At 44.2% G+C, this 21,281-nt stretch overlaps 1 long non-coding RNA gene and 1 pseudogene across 2 annotated transcripts; both read right to left on the minus strand.

Moving 5' to 3' along the window:
- Window positions 1-2,680: 2,680 nt before the first annotated feature.
- Window positions 2,681-8,463, minus strand: LOC106630894 (palladin-like; annotated as a pseudogene). The gene is made up of 5 exons (XR_008730614.1): window positions 8,446-8,463; window positions 7,842-8,049; window positions 6,935-7,100; window positions 5,871-6,008; window positions 2,681-4,870 (listed from the first exon to the last, which is right to left on the minus strand). The product of XR_008730614.1 is annotated as a palladin-like (transcript).
- An 11,320-nt stretch (window positions 8,464-19,783) lies between these two features.
- Window positions 19,784-21,147, minus strand: LOC114014841 (uncharacterized). The gene is made up of 2 exons (XR_008730711.1): window positions 21,016-21,147; window positions 19,784-20,940 (listed from the first exon to the last, which is right to left on the minus strand). It is a non-coding gene; the product is annotated as an uncharacterized LOC114014841 (long non-coding RNA).
- Between the last annotated feature and the right edge of the window lie 134 nt (window positions 21,148-21,281).

Raw genomic sequence — 21,281 nt, forward strand, 5'->3', positions numbered from 1 at the left:
AACCCTAGAGAAAAGAAGCCATATAGACATTGTGTGTGTTTTGTACAGATGCCGTTTAGTGTGCATATATGATTTTTGATGGTGAGATGGCTCTGCCAGCAGTAGACTGGAACTGCACCCATGCTCTGCAGGTTCTTGTAGCTCTTCTGTTGAAAGGCATATGGAGCAGAGAGCACTTGTAGATTTGTAGTTTACCAGAAATTCCTGGACACCGGAGTCAAGTCATGCTAAGCTTTCTGCTACACAGTGCAGTAGCTTGGAAAGGTCCTGTCCTTGGCAATGTCTTTTTGTACCCTTACATCTTTGTAGAAATACTCCGTGATGTCTGGGCCAAGTCGGCCAGAAAAAGCCTGACAAGGTGTTGCATTGTGTGTTGAACAGAACAGTTTGAGGCAAAATAAAACATCCTAATCCATTAAATGTAATGAGATTTGTAGAGCTCCTGCTGTAAATGATGTAATCGTTTTGAGTAGTGGCCATGTGGTATTATTTTTCTCTCCTTTCTTGTTCTGCAGCTGTTGCTGAACCACTTAAGCTACTTCAGAACTAGGAAGTGACAGCAGCTGCAAGACTTGGCCCTTCCCCAGGGTTTACCTGTTGTACTGCAGTTGCTTCCTAAAGCAAAAAAATTCTCTTTCCTGCTGGTGTTAGACTGAAGTTCATTCATCACTTCTCCTCTCTATAGCTGCTGAAGTCATTGCTGTACAGGTACTGTTGCTGGTAGCCTGGCTTTTTTGCTCTAAGCATGAGTTAAGAGTTATGTTGCAAATACCAACATTTTTATTAGAGATTCAGTGCCGTATGAGATTAATCTATGTATTAATTACTTCTGTGAAGAGATTGTGGCTTAATTCTGATTTTGAGTTGCAAGCTTTAACACGTGGTAAAGAATACTGTGTGCTGTCTGGAGTAGATCTTAAATTTCTTGGGGCAGGGTCTGTGTTTTAATCTGCCTGATGTGTCTTACGTGCTCATGGTTCTGTTCAAAGGGGAAAACTCTGCAGGGGGAGGGCTTTTTCTTTCCACCAGCTCAGGAGAATGAGCTAAATGTCAGCCAGTTCTGCCCTGTGGATGTACATCTGAATTGTGAGGCAGTGAAGGGTCTGTTGTCAGCGCACATAATCTGAGCAGGCATTTCCAGTCCATGCATTAATTGATCTGTACAACACAGTGTGGGTTTGGCAGCCGGGCTGTACAGCCGATACCCACAGCATCATGACACGATGGATAATATGATCTCATGAAGTACTCTACCTATTAAATCCGTTTGGGCTGCTTGCAGAGATAAGGAAGTAGTGTCATCCATATGTGGGGAATCAAGGCATTTATTACCATACAACCTAAGGGAATTAAAAGGGCCTTTGAAAGTGGCAATACAGAAAGAAACTATGATTTTATAAGCCAGGGCTTCAAACTGGACTCTAGTTTTGATCCCCAGTTGGTGGTGATGGGGGGGGGGGGGGGGGGGGGGAAGGGAAGGGGTGTGTTAAGTAATTGTTGCTGTTGTGAAGTTGCAGGATAAAGGCATTGTGTGTTAAGGTACACCACCAGCTGAACAAACCTTCATGGGTGTGGAATTTTGCACCTCACTATCGACACACTTGACAGAGGTTTCTGTCATCATCCTGAATGTAGCTGCATTGAGTCTTTGATCGCTTTGAATACGCTTGGGCTGATCAGCTTCCTAAAGAATTTGAAGTCTTCCCATAGCCAAACCTGAAGTCTTGCAAAAAGTCAGGACTTCTTGTTTTAGTCCTACAAAATGATAAAAGTAAAGTACACTTTCAGGTCATACTGTCTGTCTTTGGAGGGAGATTAAACTCCTGAAAATTACTTTGACGCTTCCAAGAACGTCAGATTTTTTGGCTTGAAAGTATGTCATTTTCTTGTGCCACGCTTCTGTCTCTGAATTTGTAAACCCACAGCACAGCTGAATGTTTTCATAAAAACAACGTTGCTGGTTAGAGATGATTTACTACTTAGTGTGTGTCTGTACTTATATACAGAGGCAAAAGTGATGATGACCTCATCTTAAGCCAGCTCACAAGAGCAGTCAGTTTTTTAGTCTCTAAGCCAAAGACAAATTTACTGTACACAGACAGAACTCCATTGATTCAGTTGCAGTATCACCATTAATGTCAGTACTCACTTAATTGCTGAGATAATTCTCTTTGTAGTAATCAACACTTGAAAAGTAAACCTAAAAGGAAAAAAAAAATTATCTTGCATCTTTCCTCATGTCTTTGCACTGAAAGGAAAGGAGAAGCTAGGTAACATGCAGGATTTTTACAAGTAAAGTTTAACATTTCAAATTTTGATACTGCCTTGTTAGAAGACTGTTCTTAAATGAATTTAACAACACTTCGACCATGCCTTTTACTTAGTCGGTTGTGATGTCATATTGCAATTACTAGACATGGAAAATAGACCTGCATATTTTCTAACCTTTTTTAAAAAAGCATCTTCAAGTACTTTTATTTGGCAGAAGTTTCTCAGAACTTACGGGCCATGTTCCTCTGTTTTGTTTGAATGAGATTCTGGGTCAGAAGCAGAATATTCTGATATATTGTAGTCATTTCTAGATACTGCATATAGCCCTCATTTCATCTGTATTCATAATACTTAAAATTTCTACATCTTACACTTGCATGCTTGTACAGAAACAGTCAAGTCTTTACCAGAAGGAAAACTTTCTATTTGTGTAATATTTATTGATGTTAAACCCCCATTATGTCAGCACAACAATCCCAAGTAATGATAATACATTTTTTTATAAATACAATTAAAAGGTGGCAAAATAATGTTAGTGAAGCTAAACAAAAAAGTAAATTAGCATGTCACAGTCAAGAAAAATTTGGCAAATGATATGACATACTTTTAGGATAGAATCAGATTATTCCCAGATGACAGACTATGACATTAATCTAGATTAACAATCTGCATACCTGGTCACATCCTGCACCAGAATAGTACTACCTTAAGTTTATTAGTCACTAAAAAAACAAAACAAACTTTGTGTACTTACAAAGCAATACATGTATAGCAGTAATGCAATGTATGGTGTACACAATTACAAAATAAAAAAAATCAACCTAAGTACAGGACTTCTGAATAACTGAACCAAGATAAAAGATTGCCACACTTTCATTATAAATAATGAAAGATACCATATACGTGCTTCATATAAGGAATACAGTGTTTTCTTTTCATAACAAAGTGTTGTAGCTGGTACCATCAAATGCTCTTTTTTTCTTGTCATGCCTAGTAATTCTTCCATCCCTCCCTCCCCTTCATCTGAAATCCATTTGGTTCTAATTTAAAACTACCTAGCCAGGTCTGACTTAGGTGGGGGTCTAGTTTGATGTGGATTTGCCTTGCATTCTGAAAGTAGCCTTCAGGCTTTTCATCTACGGCCGCACGGACTCTACCCCTTAAAAGAGCTGTCATTGCCTACAGTCAGGAGAAGAAAAAAAAAAAAACCCAAAACCTACCAGAGACATGTGCTATGTTAAGGAAAAAAAGAAAAAAAAAAAGGCACAAATTTGATGATGTTTGCGTCAATCTTCTTTTTCTACCTCCTCAGATCTGCAAGCTTATCACCTGTGGTGTATACTTCTAATTTAAATTTATAATGCAGTCTCAACCTATTTTTCAATTACTATATGTTTCCTAAAATCCTCATAAACACTACACAAGCTTTAAGCAGTCAGACGTTCCATATGTACACCTCCTAGTTTTCAGCTCACCTTAGAATTCAAGATTCTTGAATGGGAGCATTAGGAGGTTACAGGCTGTCTTCAGGAAATCCATAGAGCATTTCAACCTCTTGCCCTGTACCCTTCCCACTGTAACCTACTGCAGTGGTTCATACTGTCGGCATTTTTTTCCTGTCTAGTTACCAATATTTATAGTCTGGAATAGACTGTTATTACATGTCAGCTCTTTTTTTCTTCATTATGCTGAAAAGGTTAAATTACTTAAGCTTAAACCGTCTTTGCTGTATGTTTGTAAGCAAGCCTCCTTGTCGATGGCAAAAAGGAAAAATACAAATGAATTTAAAATTACCGTGTTGATGTTGCTGTATAGAGTTGTCCATACTAACAGCATATAAAGCAAGATATTTTTCATTGTAGAATAGAAGGCACTTTGCAGAGATACAGCATTTGCTTACGTTTCTCTTCCTTGTCCCTTCCTGTTTTATTCTTACAGTACTGCACTTGTTCACTGCAGCTATCAGAATGCGTTGCCACTTCAGAAGTATAGATAACAATACATTCTAATTTTCTTTGCGATCTAACGGCCTCAAGTAAAACATCTTGCACCATTAAGGTTGTGTAGCATCTACCTACTGCTTATGAAGGCATGTAGTGATAAACAGTGCTCTCTCCCGAAAAATCTGTCTCTCTGATGTATCTTGGCCTTTATGAAGAGGGCTGTTCGTAAGGGCTGAAGCAACTTAGGTATAAGGAACTGGTGAATGTGATTTGTTGTGCAGTGTGTACATTTCTGTTAATAATCTACCTATTCTTTTAATGTGGTATAATGAATAAGGAATATATGGTTATTGTGTTTGTTGTTTATCTTTTGTACTTGAAGGTGTCTGCCTTTGCATAAAGTGACATTGGAGTATCATTGGTCAAGGCAATGGCTTTCAGTGTTTCTGCTTTGAAAGAAAACGATGGAAGCAGCAGTTGAATCTACAGATCATCACTCGCTACCAAGCCAGACTGCATTGTCAGGCAGACTGGATTTGCTTCAGGCTGGAAAGCTGCTTTGATGTCTAGTCCTTGGTCACAAAGTGCAGCGTATCAGCTGGCTGAAGGCCCCACCTTCTTTGGCTTGGTTGTCTGAGGTGGTTGTTGTCACTGAGCTACAGATTAAAAAGGAAGAAAACAATGTTAGCCATCTTGAGCAAGGCAACAAAGCATGGCCAGACGCACAATCAACCCTTTGTAAAGGCAATAGTAATTTCTGAGCAGTGGAAAACCATTATATCAATGCTAAGTTTGTTTCATTTCTCAGTGTTTTGCGTTTTTCTCCTCAGCATCTAGTTTCACCTTCAAATGCGTAAGGAAAAACAACAGTGTCTGTGTTCATTACTTTGCCTTTTTGGCATTGCTTTCTACCTTTCCATGTGTCACTGAGAAGGGCAACAGCAAGCGGGTTGTTTTCATGCACTCACATAACCCTTGAACAGGCCTGTGACTGTAATTTGTTGTATATGAAAGGAAATAGTCTGATTGCCATCGCCACCCTTTGGCTCAGCGTTACTCAGCGTACAAGTCTAACTCACAAGTCGCACTACTCCCACCCCTCCAGAAACCATCCTTTATCATTCCCATCTCTCCCCTTACCCCCCTCCTTACCCCCCTTAATTTGTTATGAGAAGACCGGCAAGAGATTTTGGTTTAAGAAAACATTCACTATTTAAGGAGCTGCTTTGGAACAAACTGAAAATAATTAAGCAGAAAGCCATAAAAACTTCTACTACACTTCTGGTAGCTGTCACAGCTGTATTACAGACCAACGTACAAACGAATACAAAAGGTTAGGGAAGTGCTAGCACAGCAACAGTAATAACGATCCACAAAAATAATGTCATCATGCCGTTACCTGATGTTAACTAGCTATATTTAATATACTAAGCAAAAACAGAAAGCATTCATGTTTGTTTTGCTTTAGGTATCTGAAAGTTGGCGACATGTACTTTGACAGAGCATTTGTAGTCTTGATGTGGATCTTTACTATTGGGGAGAAACTATAAACAAAAGAGAGACACCAATGGTAAACCATTCTGCGAACAAACTGAAACTTACAGAACTGTTGCCTTTAGGGGTATTAGTGTGATGATGAAAAGGGAAGTCACTTACTATAAACATCCAACCCGGCAGTGCAAGACACAATCCCAGCCTCATTCTTAGCTGAAACAGTGTACCTACCAGCCAGCATCCTCCTTGGCACTCCCTTGAATAAACAGGCAGATGTAGCCATAGTTATCCTGGTGCATGCTAAACAAAAGAAAAGTAGAAAATTACTGTTTAAACTGCAAAACAGTGTAGACTGGTTTAAAATGTCATTATAAACTGACCCAGTCCTAGTTACAGATTGTTTATAGTCTTTTTGACTAGATGACAAAAATATAATTAAAAAAAAATTGATTTTCAATTACTATGGAACTTCCTCTGAAATTAGCAAGCGGAATAGAAAACCTTGAGTATGCTTGACAATCAACAGTTTAATATCCTGTACTGAAAAGTAAGCAGCAAAAATGCATAAAGTAACTTCTCTTTCACAGTTACAGATTAAGACATCTGGAAATCTGATTTAAGTAGTAGGGAGGCTAGAATTTACACAGACTTTTTGGGGAAAGGATAAAAAACTTGAGGAATGAGGTACTGAACTACTCTTAGTTACTCAGAAAGACAGCAATAATTTATTACAGTATCGTATCAGTAACAAGTTCCTTTTCTTGCAATATATCATCAGTTTGCTTTTAAACATTCCTTCAAATATTGAAGACATGTTTGTAGATCTTAGAATATAAAATATTGAATCTTAGTTGCTTAACTACACAGCAGAGTTATGAAGCAAGTTTTCTGCTGAGAAGCAGATAGCTTTACTTAGCAGCCCAAGTTTTCAACAGTAAATATCTTTAAGTCTTCGTTCTGGAAGAGAAAAAATACTTCTCCACTTGCTCTCTAAGTGCAAAGATAGTTGGTTTAAGTCCAAGGATGGAAAACAGAACTAGCATTTTAATTCTGGCTCAACCACCAGACTGGCTGCAAGTTTGAATAAATTATTACAATAACTCATTACAGTTTATGAGATGCTGTTCACACAAAGCATTCTCATGACCTTCTAGGTTTTCATTTGTGGTACAGGATAAATAGTCATTGAAGTTATACATAGGGAGATTATTCCAAGTCAGTCTAACCTCACTTGGTCAGCGTTGTATGCAAGTGACTCATTCTCTTTCTTCCAAAATATCTGAGGAGATGGCTCTCCCGAGGTTCAGCACTCCAGTCGCACTGGGAATCCCTCAGTCACACCTGTGTTTTGTAGCTAATCGATAAACACAGGTGCTTTGTGTACTTCCTTAGCTGTGAAAATTAAAGATTGCAGTCACGTTGACACCAGTCTAGGAAAACGTAGCCTTTCTTTCAGCAACGTGCTAAAAATCAGTAGTTAAAAATCTTAAGTGGCAGGAAACTGAAGTGGTGTCTCCAGTAACCACGAAGTCCAACCCCGGTTCATCTGAAGAGAACAGTCACATCAGTATTTTAATGGGGAAAAGTGAGCACAAACAGAGCTGAGGTTTCCCCTCCCCCCTTCCCCCAGAGAGCTGAAATGCGAAGCACAAAGACTAGATAAACTGGCTCCACGCTGCTTGTTAAACAGTGCTCCTTCATATTCCATAAAGGGATGGGCTTTTCATTACACAAGGAACTGCTCTACCAGGAGGCTGCAATGGCATTAGCCTAATACGCTGTGAAACACACAAACCGTACCCTACTAGCCTGCCCACGGGTAGGTGTGGGTCTGCACGAGTCGCTGTTAAAAAAAAAAACATTGAAGTAAACAGCCTGGCTTGCGGCCTCAGCTGTGCCCCAGGACAACAGCCCTCCTCCCTTAACTGCGTGCACAGAGGTTACACGCCAGCCAGCTTACGCCACAGCAGAACATCAGTGTATCGCCTCCAAGGACACTGTAGTTCTGCTACTGCCAGGCTTCCTTTTCTTTCCCCTCCTGCCCTTCACCCGTGTCATTTGATGGCACTTAGATTTTCTTTTTCACATTATCCTTACAGTGCTCAGTGTGGAAGCTTGGCGTGAAGATGTTACCTGCAACAATGAGCGCCAGGCTGGATGTATTTTCACCAGCTCGACTGCTGGCAATGCATGTATAAATTCCAGCATCTCTGGCTGTGACTGGTTCTATGATCAAGGAGTGCACACCATTCTCACGCACCAACATCTTATGAGAGCTATCAGGGCAAATCGGTCTTCCATTAAGTTGTCAGTTTCAATCCAGAGTTGGTGATCCACTAACCTGTAGTGTAAACACAGAATAACGGGAAATGGTCTTAGCCGTATGAAGCACTGGAGGAGTCCTGACTCGTTACTTCAGAGAAGTTTGGGTCTGTTTGCTACTGCAGGTGTACCACAAGATTTAAAGATCTAATTCTGCCCTGAATTACACATTGTGTTCATTGCTTACTTTCTGGCCGACTCCCTGAATTCCAAGGTGTCTTAGGGGTGTGACTGAAAAAAAAAAGATCAGTGTTTAGGTATGCTAGAAGCTAAATAATCATACACTGCAAAACAAAAGGCAGGGTGACACCTTCTGTGGTTTTTTGGTTGCTCTTCAGGTGGAATAAGATACTCCTTTCTAGATTAACTTCTTGTGGAAAACTTGCAGACAAAAAGATGTTAGCTGACTGATTACTGAACTCTTAAGTTCCATTCCACTCCGCTTAAGTCTAACCTAGTGACAGCACCACCTGCACTAGTTAATGCTTGGTCTGTGCAAACAAGTCTTGTACTTCTGAAAGCTGTGCCATTTGCTGTGGGTACTGCTTGAAAACAAATAGCTTCTCCCAAATATATCAGCATAAAGCAAACAGAAATAATCCAAACCTTAATTCGTTCTATTAGGCAAAGTCATAAATCAAGATTATGTTGTTTGAAACTTTAATGGGGAACCGAAACTCAAGTAGTAAAAGGACTTTGAATGGAGAAGCACACTGTCTTTGTAAGTGGTGCTGCTTCCTCCCACACCCCAGCATAGCTGACTTCTAAAAATCAGTTCACTGTGAGCTGGAAGATTTGCCTGAAGCTCTGTCATTGGAGGGGAGGCAAGCTTTAATTGTCCACTTACTCATAAGTAGTAAGATTAATTACCCTACTGACAGTCGCTGAAACTGCCAATAGGTAAAATAACTTTAAAAAGAAACTAATTTGGGTTTGAGTCAGCTGATGTTATCAAAAGGTTGCTGCTGCCCTTTGCAGGGTACTTGCCTTGCAGTCCATTCTGCAGAGTTTTCCTTCTTGAACAGTCAGGTCTCCAGGAGCCTGCAGAAAATGAAGCCGGAAGAATCGTTCCTGAATTGGTTCATTTTCATCACCACTGTCCCTTGATCGAAATCGTGGTCTTAAAGTAACATGAAGTAAATCATTTTTTTTCTCTCTGCTAAATCACAAGAACCGAAAAGCCACTTTTTTGACTTATAACATAATCGCTCCTTATTTACACACATACACTGGTAGCATTTGGCTCCAGACCAAGTTAATTATGATCCTGTACATATTAATTGCTTCTCATTTAATTCACATGTTGTGGCAAAAATATGATCTAGAAAATAGTCTTGCTACAGAATAATTGCTTGTAATAATAATTCATTTATACCTGATAGTATTTTTGTTTAGAGTTAGTCTTTAAATCACTAAAATACAAATAATTCAGTAGGCTTTAGCATCTAGCTTCAGTTCCTCGTTTTCAGTGGCCTGTGTATTTAAACCCTTCGCTGCTGCTGATTACACCAGAAAGTGCAGGTTTGTTAATTATATTTAGTGGCAGTTATTTTCTCAAAGGTAAAAACTAACTCATCTCAGTTGAGACATTTCAGATCAGACTTACTTTTCATCTTCTCTTGTTCTGCACTACTGAAGACCATACAGAAAATTCTGTGGATATTTATTCCTCATTTAACAGGTTTTGAACATTTTCAAAGCCACCAAATCATGATGTCAAAACAATGAGAATTTAACTTGTGAGCAACAGGAAGAAAACTTCAGTTGTTAAACTGTTCTTCACAAAGGTACTGTAAGAAGTTTAATAAAAGAAGGAAAAATAGCTCCTGTCCCCAGAAACATTATCAATCACCTTAAGTTTCCACAGTATCATTGAAACCATTTTCAGCATTGGCTATTCTTGCCTGTTAATTTAATCTATCAATTTTTTTTCAAAGTGGTTCCTCGTTTAACTGTATTTTTTCCATTTGAAAGTAGCATTATTTCATGTATGTGATTTAGTAATCAAACAAACTTGTAACTGAAACAAAATTTTGGATCAGTTTTTGTCCTTGCCTGAGCAGCTCCAGCAGATTCTATTCTGGAACCTGCTGCCTACTGTAACATCCTGTTGCAGTGAAGAGGAGCTATTCAAATATCATCCAAGATAACTTTTACAGTGAAATTCTCTTTTCTGAATTCCATTTTTTGATAACTTTTGCCAAGGTTTCTGTTTTGGCCAGTGTCTGCAGTCTACATGCTGCAGTGTATGTGGTTATACTGCATTTTCTACTGTCATGGGGCATTTCTTTAGGTTCAAATAATTCATTAAAAAAAAAAAAAAATAATACTAACACCACCACCACCATTACATTTGGAAAACAAGATGCTGTACTACTGTATGGGAGGTAAACACTAACTTCACACTCTATTCCACTGAGGTTAATTTTAATTAGTTACTTGAATTTGGTTTATTTGTCCTTTGTTGCCCTTCTCTCTGTTACTGCTCTGTGTGAATTGTGACCAGTCATCACTTTTGCTACAGTATTACCTGTCATAAACAGATAAACTATGACTTCTAATGATCATCACAGCCTTCCCACAGCTATAACTAAAGGTAAAGGTGTGTGGGAAGGGGAATCTAGCCTGTACCACATACTGATGTGGGAATGGATACTAACATGGGGAACACACACCGACATCTTTGCATACACCGAAAGTTTATGTAGCTCTTCAGGTGCCTAAATCCAGGTCTTAAGCACCGAATATATTTTGCCACTTGAACATGCCCGAAGCTCCTTCAGTAGCTCCTGTGTTACAGCTCATAGGCCACACCGAGCTCTAGCTGGTGCGTTGTTCCTAACCAATTTTGCAGATGTACCTGCCTCATATGCACATAGATGGGATGGAAGATAGATGGTGATAAAGAAAAACTGTACTCATATCTTTTGGTAATTAGTTCTGCAAGACCAACTAGAAATGATAGTGGCTAGTCAAGTTAGTGCTACGGCAGTGCTGGCAACCCAAGCAAAATCTGCCTTCATAGTATCTATATGCATCCTGTTTAGACACTGTTGATAAGATGCCAATTAAGTACAATAAACTAGTGCTTCCTAATGTCTTGCAAGGCTGAGCCGCACAGGTTAACTAGCGCCACAGAAGGGTGAAAGTCCTGAAAGTCACCATCTCGCTGCTGCAGCTACATAAAAAGGCAGCCCTGTCAAAAACTGGGGCAGGGGGGTGGGGGTGGAGAATGTACACCAAATTAAATAGAAAACAAAAGGGTTAAGAAGTTTGTGACCAAAGATCTTTTCTTCTGACAGTGTGTTCCAGAATGGTGAAAACTGAAGTTTTCAAATTACATCTTTGAAATGAAACCTAAGTCAGCACGCTGTTTAGGCTAGAGTCAGAAATAAATAATGCATCTTTTTACCTCTTTGTAAATTCACATCTAAAATTGCAGACTGCTTTAAGGCTTTACCTCGAGAGATGAAACTAGGGTGATTTTAATTCTAAAACGTTTTGTGGTTGTAAAGAAATAATGAAATTAATAGAGCCAAGTACTTCACATGTCTACAAATGACAAATTGCAATAGACTGGAATACCCACGGATTAGTTGTGGGTCCTTTAGCGTTGTGATACAGGCATCAAATTGCAGAGATGACTTTCAGCAATACTGACATCACATACTAAGTGTGTCTGGGGGAGACTCCATGCGTTGGTGTGGCACAAGGCACTGGGAGTTTCAGAGAGCAAGAAGCTGGGGAAAATTTTATGACTGACCATATGATAATCGTCACTAATTTGGGATAAAGGAGATTAAGTTCAAATTAATATTCTAATTCGGAGCAGGGGCAATAGGAGTATTTCTTTTTTAAAGTTTCCTTAAATCTCATGCATTTTAAGATGATTTATTTGGGGCTCTGGCTGCAGCGCATCACAAGAGCTTATGTACTACAGTATTGAGCACTATGTCGTCTGAGGGACTGAGCCCAAGCTTTGTACCCATCAGACAATTCAAAAGTTTCCCCCACCAAGTAATGCTAAGAAGGCAATGTTTGCAAGCTAAGCAAATTTCAGAAAAATACATTGAAAACTAAATAACTACAAAGAGTGTTTTAAATTATCTGTGACATAGTGAAGATGACAAAAACCAGAGTTCTGCCAGAACATACTCTGTAAGAGATTCTCCTGCCGCCATCCCTCCAAACTCGCCCGCGCCCGCCCCCACCCCGGGCCGTCTCCCCGTCCCCCTCCCCGGGTCCCCCCGCCGCCAGACCCCTCCCGGGCGGGCGCGCCCTCGCTGCCGCGCCCACCCCGCCGCTGGAGCAAGGCCGCAGCCCCCACGCCGCCCGCAGGAGCCGGCCGGGCCCTGTCGGCACCGCACGGCAGCACCGCCCGCCCCGTCGCCGCCCGCAGCAGAAAACGGCGCCCGGCAGCAGGGAGCGGCGGCCGGCTGATCCTTTCTGGCCGGGGCTGCAGTACCGACCCCTGTGCGCCAGGCGGCAGAAGCGAGCGCAGCAGATGTGCATGCAGCAGATGCGCATGCGCGGGACCGGGCCAGCTGCCACGCGGTGCATATGGGCGGGGCTTGTGGTAAAAGGGCGTGGCTTTCCGCCGAAAACCTGTGGGGTTGCCGCCCGACATGGGCGTGGTTTATACCGGTGAGGGGCGGAGCTCGCTGTCGTCGAGGGGTGGGGACGTTTCGTACCTGCAGTTTCCGGGCGCGGGGCCGTTGCAGCAGGGAGCCGCCGCAGGCTGCGTTTGCTCTCGGGCAGTAGCGGCGCTGTAGTTCCGCGCTCGCGTGCCGAGCGTCCGCTGGCAACGTGCCCGGGGGACGGCAGCGGCGGTCTCTTACCGGGAGGCAGGGCCGGGCGCGGTGGCACCACCCCGCAGGCAGCGCAGGATAGCAATGGCACTGCTAACGGGCGGCAGCGCGGAGCGTGGAGGCGCCACCGCGTATACGCGGATCTCGGGCTGCAGTATCGACTTTTGTTCGCCAGGCGGCAGCAGCGAAGTAGTCCTGGAGGACTTCCGGGTCATAGAGTTCGACCTCCGGAGGACTGATGGGCCCTTCCGGCTTCTGGAGGGCTGCCGGCCGATAGCTCGGCCTCCGGCGGACCGAAGGGCAGTGACAGGCGGCCGCAGAGGGTGCGGGAACGGACGCCCTCGCCGTTCCAGGCCGGCGACGGGGCCTCAGCGGGAGGGAGCCGCTCCGGGCGGTGCCGGTGTGGGCCCTGGGCGCGGGTGCTTCGAGCCCGGCCTCCGTGTGCCTTTGTGCTGGTGCTTCCCCGCGCGGGCCCAGCGGTGGCGGCCGCCGTTTTGCCGCGTTTGCAGGCGGTGTTGCCGTCTGCCCCCCGCGGCGGGTAGTTGATTATGAGGCGTGACGGAGCCAGCGTGTGGTGGGGGGTAACGCCCTAATTTGCATAATTCCGTTATTTGCGTGTTTAAGAAATCGTTGCTCTCTAGGCAGTGTCGTTCATGAGGGGTTACAACGATCCGTCCCCTGGCCGCTGCCATCGGTGGTCACTCCGAAGTCGAGCAGCCACTGCGGGTGCGTGAGTCGGGTCCCTTCTGGTGTCCCAAGGTCCGGAAGCAGAGCTGGCAGTGGAAAGAGTGCTGTTACCTGAGGCATGTAAAAAGAAGTGCAAAAAGCAGCTTTCAAGCGAGGAAGTTCTGGCAGCAGGAGGAAATATGCCGGTACTGTTGCAATCCACAGACATCAACAGAAAATTAGTTGAAAGTAGGACAAAGGTAGTCAAGGTAGTGGGGGATAGCGACCTTGGACTCAAATAGCCCCCCTAAAAGAGAGCAGAGCCCTGCTTGGGGAGTATGTGGAGTTAGTAAAAAGCTTCAGTGGCACCGAGGATGCACGCTCATCTGCATTAGAAGCAAGAAACTCGTAATTACACACCAATCCTGTGTGTAAATGACAATGAAACTGCTATGTACTGTCGGTATGTAAATACTCTGTTGTAATGTGCACCCTTGAGTAGCTCAGCGTGCACATCGGGAGGAAGAATCCCCCGTGCACCCAGCACTGCAATAAACCATTGTCGGCTCTCTAAACTATCATTTGGGTTGGAGAGTTTTCCAGGTTATGATTTTCAGTGACAGATTTTGGCACCCCAGATGAGACCCCTCCGGAATCTTGATGGACCAGAGGAATCGTGACGACTCCAAGCACATACTGGAGTATTTTCAGGAAGGCCCTTTGATTCCCTGGCTCGTTGAGTTTCCACAACAGCTATCTTTGATGCTAATGACATTGGTCATAAATACTGAGGTTGCTTACAAATAAGTCATATCAGATTGCATGTTAGAGTCTCACTGGGATATCTGAATTAAATGTGTTGTTAAGCTACTGGTATCGTGGGCACGAGTCCCACTGGGATATTTGTACTGTAACTCATAGTGCACAGTTGTGTAATCCATGTGCTGTTATGGGGACACCCAGAGTCTGGATTTGGGGTATTGGTTAACTTGGAACATTGTTGGATTTTTTTGTCGGGTTTTGTTTAGGTATTGGGTATTTGTGGTGATTTTGACACTTTGTGACATCGGAACTGGATAGTTTACTGGAGAGGGAGGTTCTTCAGTGCGCTGCTTGGGGCATGCCTATGGCATGAGAAGGGGAAAGGCATTTCTATGTTATGTATAACAGGGTTATCTTCTATGTAAGTGTTAATACATTGCCTTCCCCTGTACAGTATTTTCATTGGTCGTGAATAAATGCATTTGAAGAGTTTGTACTATTACTGACTTCAGGTGGTTTTGGTTTGAAAGAAAACTAAGAAAACACTATAGTGAAGGTGATTCCATTTTAATAGTCTCTGAATTTCCAGTATTTGAAAGTAAAAATAATGGGGTAAATGCAGGAGTATGCAGCTATTACCAACAGAAGCTCCACAGTTGTTAGCCCTGCACCAATGCTCTGCAAACAGCAATGTGGCAAGTGCTGTGCAGTGAATGACGGCACTCTTCTATTTTTCATAGCTACAAAGACCTATTCACTATGCTCCAGTTTCAAAGTACATACAAAAAAGAGGAAAAAAGGATCATTCCTTTCAGAATTTATTTATGGAAAGTCTTGTTGATGATATTTCAAATCTGGGAGGAGAAAACCAAAAATCTGGGCTTCCATGGTGTTGCGACGGAGGGAAGACACAGTCAGTCACTCAATATGAGTGATCAGCAGACTTTGTTTATTGTCCCTTACAGTCACCTTTTATGCCTTGCTATAATTACCTCATACATATTACAAAAGTTAAGCTCATTATTGGTTACCTAATGGTTACCTAAATACCAAGCCCGCCCCTAGTTTCTCTTCTGTAGTTATCTGTTCCCACCTGTAACATTCTTTTCCCACCGCGATCTTCCTGTTATTGTGTAACAAGAACAGCCAAGGACAGTGTATTTTTGCTTTACTTCAGATAAGCTGAGAGCGATGTGCATTTTTGTCCAGCCAGCTGGACTATGTCTATGTGACCCTTTTCAGCTAGCCAGTTATCCACACCATGGAAACTGAACAGTTAATACTTCTCCTACCTTTTAGATCCATTTAAGGTATCCAGACCCTGAAGAACAGCACCGTTAGGCACTGATTAACATATGGCAAACTTAAGAGTGAATGTGAAAACCAACCAAACAGAATTTTTAACAAATTGGTAACTCGGGAGTGGAAGGCGTACCTTAAAAAGAAGTCCAAAGAGCAGAGACCAGGCAGAGGGTTTCATTCCTGCTTTTGCTTTCATTGCAGTGCCTAAATGCACGTGCAGGGTCCCAAGCTGGGGGAAAAACTGTGTCCCTCTGGAGAGACATAAGGGGACCCCCCTCTGGACCTGAGTAACTGCATCCCTCCTGTGCTGCAGGAAGCACCCTGGGAGCATGAACTGGGAGCCCTTTGCACGCCAGCCCTCACTGGCAGGGGTCATGACTGGCAAGAGACTAATGGATGGCTTCCCTGCCAGAATTTCACAAAGCTTGTGAAAGGAACAACCATGTGGTGCATACGTCCCCAACCCGTGCCTCACATAGTGACCAGTGTAAGTGCAGAGAAAGATGGCGTAACAGCATGGAACAGCATGTTAAAAGCACAGACGGGGTGGGAAGACCTCTAGCAAAGTTGCTGGCTTGCCCTGCCACCCGTTTGAAGGTTGGCCACCCTGCTTTTACACACTCTGGTGAACTCTGATGCGAGAAGCAGTTTGCCTTGTCACCCCTGGCTAGGTGACATTACACCATCTTTCCCTGTGTAATAAAATCGATACTTGGATTGCTGCATCTCCATTCTGCAGAGTAACAGTGGGATGGTTGCTGGTAGCAAATCACAACAGCTGTCTTACAGGATTTCAGTAATTTTTAGAAGCACAATTTCAATCACTTTTAAAAGCCTCTATGTACATCCAAAATGTGTGAAGCATTTTATGTATAGCAACAGCATACTGCCTGCTTCTCTCAGAGGCCTTTCACCGTAAGATTTTATTTTTCCTCCCCAGTGAATTCATACCCAGTATGACGAGTGAAGGTGTGCAGAGAATATTTAACGACCTTGCATAAGCCTTCAGAAATCAGATGCTTGTTATTCTCTTTAATGTAACCATGCAAATTCCAAACAGTTACTGCAGAACAATAACGTGCCCCTTGGAGCCTGTTAAACTTTACAATATTCGCACTGAGTCTGATTTGCCCTCCTCACACGGACCAGACAGAGCCCCCTGTGTCACATCACCTCCTCTCCTCTTCCCCCCGGGTTTCTCAGAGCATGGGCACGGGTCCTTTGACTTCAGCACATGCTGGCCAGGAAGAATGGGGAGAGGGAGAGAAACATGGGTCTGAACCTATCACAGCCTCTGTGGGGAACAGCACTAAGGACACACGACGGACATGAGCTCTGAGCAAGGTCACGTCTTGGCTCTCCGCAGTGTAGCCTGCCTGAGGAGTCATCCTGCCAGCCACTCCTCACCTGGCCCAGGGGAAGTGTAACCTTTGCAAGCAAGAGGTATGTGTGGAACTACGGGCCAGAGCCAGGGAACAGGCAGGGAACCCCAAAGCAATGTATTTCTGAGGCTATTTGAACCATTACGTATATTTGAAACTGTTATGAGTGGGACTAATAGCAAATAGGTAATTTCTATATTTAAATAGTTAACCAAAATTATACAAGAATGCATACATTTTAGCTGTCTTCTAATGTTGATTACTACATATTTTAACAAAACTATTCTAACTGTAATAGACAACTCTGACTGGGCAGCAGGTATTTTCTCGCAATTAGAAGATGGCTATTTTTATGAAGGCATTCTAATTCTACAACTTCCTCAAGGCAGGCAGTGGAGGGTGAGGTGCTGATCTCCTCTCTCTGGTGGCCAGCAATAGGACACAAGGGGATGGAATGAAACTTCATCAGGGGAAGTTCAGACTGGACATTAGGAAAAGGTTCTTCACTGTGAAGGTGGTTGGTCACTGGAACAGGCTCCCCAGGGAAATGGTCAAGGTCTGTCCATCGTGCTACACAGTAAGAAAATCTCTTATGCGCAAACACGCACTTAGGGATGTGGTTTAGTGGTGGACTTTGCAAGTGTTGCATTAATGGTTGTACTCAATGATCTTAAAGGTCTTTTCCAACCTAAATGATTCCATGACTCTATGGCTCTAAATACCTCTGCAGCTGGAAAATGGTGGAGAAAAACAGAACTGTGGGGAGGAAAGGCAATCTTGTGTCTTGGGTGGATGAATAACATTTTAAACAGCTTGAGTCTTCTCTGCAGTGTGAGAATCTAGGTCAAAGCCTGGTAAAAGGGAGGGTGGATGACAGCAGGTGGTAGACTTTCACTTTTGCAAGACAGGCAAAGTAGTATCTAAAGTTAATGAAAGATGCTGCAGGGGCAGGCTAAATGTCATTTCAGAACATGATACATGCCAAACAACATTCCCGGTGTTCAAAAACTATCTGAAACGGATCATTATAACTGCTTGCAAGTAGTTTGTAAAAATGTTCCAACCATGCAAGCACTGTCAAGTGTGCTGCTTTTTCTTACACTTTCATTGTAATTCTGCAGAGGAAAAAAAAAAAAAAGAGAGAGAAAAACTGACAGAAAAGAGGCAAGTATCAGCTCCACAGTAAAGCAGACAGGAGGTATATACCTAGTGCTGGGTATATTCCTCATTCTGACAGAGTCCCTTGTCTGGTATTTGTACACAAGGTGTGACTTTCTCATTGTCACATTGGAGAGGAGAGAAGGGGAAGGGAGAGAGAGGGGGAGGGAGAAGAGAAGGTGAATGTTCCCTGAGACATGCAGAGAGCAAAGGCGATTGTGTAGACTGTATCAGAGCAGGCACAGCAGTGTGTCTACAATCCTGGCAAGGAAAAAACACATTTTATTTAACAAATGTGAATTTAACACAAAACTTCAGGAAAACCCATTACTTCACCCAAGTACACAAAACCTAGTGCAAGGAGAATGTCATCTAAAGCCATGGAAAGGAAAGCCTTTATGACGATGCTAGTGGAAGAGTCAAAGAAAAAGTTGCCCTGGGCCAGCAAGTTCCCACACAGCCCTTGAACAGGGCAAGGGAGTTGCTTTGTGGCAACTTAACTTAATGTATTCAGTATAAAATAGGTATTCAAGTATATTCAAATCTATTACCGTTGCCTACAGCCCATAGCATTACCACGATCCGTGCAGTAATTTCTGCACTAGTCTTTTATGTATGATGATCTTCTCCACCAACAGGAATATATAGATACAGATAAAGACATAGAGATAGTGTGAGTGTGTATATATACACACAGAGCTCTGTCTCCCTATGTACAGCATGGATGCCTCCAGCAGCTGGGCTCAGACACAGTCTGCCCAGTGGCTGCTCCTGGATCCCCGTCTGCCCAGAGGCTGGCATCTGGGCATCCCCGTCCCCAAGGCTGCAGCCCCACTCCAGCCGCAGCTGCCAGGACTCCCCTGGTCCCTCTGAGGGCCAGCTACTCCACGGTCTCACCCTCAGAGACCCCCGTGCTCCCAGGCCGTTTGCCTGTTCCCCAGCTGGCCCACGCTGAGCTTGGCTAGCGATGGCGGGCTCACTCGCCCTTGCTCCAGCCGCTGCCCCGCAGCCACACGGGCCCCTGCCCCGCAGCTCCAGCCGCTGTGCTGAGACACCCCCACACCCCCCACGCACAGCGGGGAGCCCTGCCCCGGCACAGGGCTGGGAAGGGGGTTGGGAAGGAGCTGGGATGGGCTGTGGCCATCGGGGCCGGGCCTGGCCGGGCGGGCGGACTGACCAGCCAACTGTTCACACGGGAACCGGCTGCTCGTAGACCCTCACCCCTCAATTTCCCCATGTAGTTCCTTCCCAGACCACCCACCTCCATCCCTGTGGCCACTTGGGTTCCTCCCCTAAACATCCCGCCATAAGCCCTGTGCAATCCCAAACCGCTCTTCCCCTGCATCCTGTAGGTGTCCCCTGCCCCTGGGTGGCAACCCCCACCCCCCACCCCCACCCTGGTCAGAAGGGCGTTTGACTCTCCCTGGTGGCCCTCACACCTGGAGAGGGGCTCTCTGGGGACAGCCCAGGCCATGGCCCGCAGGTGCCCTCCCTCCAAGCCCCTGATGTGGTTGCCCGGTGCCCCTCGGGGCTGGGGCAGGGGGGCTGTGGTGGGCTGAGGGCACTGGCCGGGACAGGGCGTTATCCGGGCTCTTCTGCCTGTCTCTGCAACTTTTTCATTTCCCCCCCTCTCTCGTGCTTTTACTCTCACTATCTACAAAACAAACCCACTAGCCTCCTAAAAGCAGCTGTATTTTCTTCATAACTCCTTGGACATACTGAATTGTATTAATTGTATGTTTTAAGAATCTTGATAGTTGTTGGCAAGTAATACTCTGACACACAGACACCCCCGCACCACCAGAAACGGGCCTGCCGGGCTAGGGCCCTGCCGGCCCGGCCTGGTGCTTCTGGCAGTAGTCAGGAACAGATACTGACAGCAGGAATGTAATACCTAAACACATACGGGTGATAATTCCACTGAAACACCTCCGGATTAGGAACTTTTTCTAGGACAGAGGCTCTATCTGCACCTTTCAGTTGTAACAGTGGCTGACAGAGCATCAGTTCATGAATTAATCCTAAAACCATTTGGAACTTGCTCGTGTTTTTGGCCTCTACACCATCATCCTCTGCCTGTGAACTCTAATTTTGCCCTGTATGAGAAAACGCTTTTTTTCTTTGTTTTGACCTTCTGCTGAATCATTTTATTCAATGTCTTCTGCCTCTTTTCTTAAGATAAATATGAATAAGCATTTCTGTTTGCTTTCTCAACACCACTCACAATCTTACATGGTTCCTTCGCATATCCCCATTTGATTTAGCAGCTGAGGAATCAGAATCTGTGTTATCTGTCCTTACTGAGAAACCTGGACGTGTGTTTCATGACCATTGTTTTTCCCTGATTTTTCTAATTGTACTTTATCCCTTTTGAGACGGCAGGATCAGAAGGGGAAGAATTCCCTAGAAATGGCTTCACAGTGGACTTACACAATGCAAAACTGTTTTCTGCAATGTTGATCCCTTGCATAATGCTGGCCTTCTGTGGTCTCTGGGGTTTTTGCTCAGTGTTTGAACAGTGTTTGGTGCCATCACGTCCTGCTAGATGACTGTATCATATATATATATAAAATAATACAAACACACTGTTGTTACTACCACTAAAGACTGAGAGACTCCAGCCATGCTGTCCCTGAGAAAACATTCTAAAAGCAGAGTAATTTCCTACCTTCAAAGTCCAGTTGTCGGGATTTGCTCTTTCTCAGCCTGGCAGATGAAAGGGTGCCCGCACTGGGCGCAGACAGCGCTGCCATGCCCTCCTGGCCTCGCCAGCAGCCACGGCACCCGCCGTGACCCGAATCCTCTTCTTGCTCCCCACAAATATGCTGCAACCTGCAAATAAGCCCGACACGTTTCTATTCCAGCTGATCTGTATGTAGTTATTTACTGCTGTGCCTATTGCGTTACCTATGGGCTTCATCCAGGGTGCCTAGACACAGCTGTTCCAGGGACGGGGGAGGCAGCGGGCTGGGGCAACACCGGGTCAGAGCCCCCTCCCATGGGGTATCAGAACGTGGCAGAGATCAGTGCACGCTTTTGTTAGTTTATTAAGCCTATTATTTAACTGGCATGTAGAACTCCCAGGTCGGTATATAGTGTTCTGAGATGGCGAGGCCCTGCACTGGCTGCAGCCTGCCACCTCCAGCAGGGACCCAGGCGCAAATCCCATGCGC

Source organism: Falco cherrug, chromosome 1 (genome assembly GCF_023634085.1).
Source record: "Falco cherrug isolate bFalChe1 chromosome 1, bFalChe1.pri, whole genome shotgun sequence".
Classification (NCBI taxonomy): domain Eukaryota; kingdom Metazoa; phylum Chordata; class Aves; order Falconiformes; family Falconidae; genus Falco; species Falco cherrug.